Here is a 2460-nt window from a genome sequence, read left to right on the forward strand (position 1 = left end):
ACCAAGTGTGTAGAGCTCCAAGGAGATTATGTTGAAAAATAAAAAAAATTTACCCAAAAAAAATTGTTTTTATACTTCATTCTAAGGACTTATTGAACTACCTTCGTATCGTCGACAAACCGAAAGATAATTTCCCAAAAACTCCAAATCTTCCATCACTATTTCTGCTAAAATCGGAGAAATGACCGAACCTATGGGAGTGCCAGACCTGTGCCTATAAAAAGATCCATGAAATTAAAAATAAGTTGACTCCATAATAAAAACTATCCCTTCAATAAAATCTTTTTGAGATAATTGTGTGCGAGCTTTTATATTTTCCCATCTATTTAAAATTGCCTGTTTAACTAATTCAAGGGGTATACTCGGAAACATTGCAATAACCACCAAAAAAAATCATTCCATGGTCATCCGGAAAAGATTTTTGAATAATAAATGCCTTCTCATTTTCCTTTCCTCTTTTATTTATGTCCGAATTTTTTTCAGATTACAATAGCATTTTTTGTTTTTGTTTGTTCGTTGTGGTCCGGGTTTGGTCGTTGGATTCTTGTTTTTAACAGGAGTTTGCATCATATAAATTCTATAAATATTAATACTATTATATATATAAATATATACTTATATTATTAATGATAATATTATAATTATGTTATATTATAATAGCCTTTTGGGTAAAACTCAATTATTTGATTGAAAAATTAATTATTTTGCTAAAAATGTAACTATTTTGTAAAAAAAATCATCTTTTCTATCAAAAGTTCAATTATCTTGTTAAAATTTTTATTTTTTTTTTATTTGATGGTTCATCTCTTTCGTTGAAAATACATTTTTGAAACTGACAATTAATCTATACCATTTTTTGTTAAAAAATAATTTATTTTGTTAAAAATTCGTCTTTCTTTGTAGAAATTAAATTGTTTGATGGAAAATTTATACTTTTTGATTAAAAATTACATTTTTCGGTTGAATTATCAACTGTAAATATTTTTTGGTTGCAAAGTCGTTTTTTTGTAAATGCAACTTTATTGTCAAAAATTAAAATCATAATTTTTGGGTGGAAAATTCAATTATTCACTTAAAGTTGAACTACTAGTAAAAAAATTAATTTTTTTTATCAAGGATTCATAATTATAGTAAAAAATTCAACTATTTGCCTTTAAATTGGGTTAAAAATTCAGCTTTTTTGTAGATAATACTCTTTTTGACTTTAAAATTAAATAATTTCTTTGAAAGTTCATGTATTTTGTTGGAAATTAACCTTGTTTGGTAGAAATGAAATCCTTTTGGTTGAAAATGTATCATTTTTGGTCAAAAATGCAATTGTTTGGTTGAAATATCAACTGTACATCTTCTAGGTTTAAGAGTCGATTATTTCAATAAAGTTGAACTACTTTGTAAAAAAATATGTTTTTTTTAACAAGGTTTTCTAATTATGGTTGAAAATTTAACTATTTGGTTGAAAGTTTAACTCTTTGATTGAAAACTCATGTTTTTCGCTTAAAAAATTCAACTTTTTGTAGATAATTCGTCTTTTTGACTTTTTAATTAAATAATTTTGTTGAAAATGCATGTATTTTGTTTAAAATTTGTCTTTTTTTGTAGATCATTAATTTTCTTAGTCAAAAATTCATCTGATTGGTTGACTATTTAACAACTTTGTTGAAAATTATTTTATTCTGTTAAAAATTATTTATCTTTATCTGAAAATGTAACTATTATAGGATTGATAAAAAATTAATCGTATATATTGATTAGGTTGGAAAATCGTTTTTTTTATAGAGCATTAATCTTCTTGGTCAAAAATTCACCTTTTCCCTTGAAAATTTAACAATTTTTTTGAAAATTCGTTTTTTTTCTTGTTCAATTCAATTTTTTATCACAGTTTTCATCTGGAAATTGAACTATTCCATTTTTGGTTGAAATTTTATCCTGTACATTGTATTAGTTAAAACACCAATTATTTGATAGAAAATTAATTTATTTGTTTTCGATTATGATTTTTTTAATTGAAAGAATTTTTTAATAACATTTTTTAAATTGAATTTCAGGTATTCAAAATTGAAAAATGATTAATTTCACAAGATGATTCTGAATCCGTTCAAAATTAAAAAATTAATGGATATTAGTTTTTTAAATTATTTTCAATTATAACTTTAAATATTATTTCAGTCTAAAAAAAAATTATTTCGAACCCATTCCATTGGAAATTTTTTAATTAAAAAAATAAAATTTCGTAAATTATCAGCAATATTTGACCGTTCATTTAAAACAATCTATTACAAACAACTGTTAAAAACTACACAAATTTGAACAGAATGGTTCGAAATAGAAAGCCTTGAATTGTTAAATTTGTAATAAGCTAAATGGACTTCCGTTTCCGGTATGAAAGCGTAAAGTAGTGGGAATTGTGGATGCTGAGTTTTTCTGATATTGTGGTGAAATTTGAGGTGAGTGGATTGTGGA

This window comes from Belonocnema kinseyi, chromosome 4 (genome assembly GCF_010883055.1).
Source record: "Belonocnema kinseyi isolate 2016_QV_RU_SX_M_011 chromosome 4, B_treatae_v1, whole genome shotgun sequence".
NCBI classification, from domain to species: Eukaryota; Metazoa; Arthropoda; class Insecta; order Hymenoptera; family Cynipidae; genus Belonocnema; species Belonocnema kinseyi.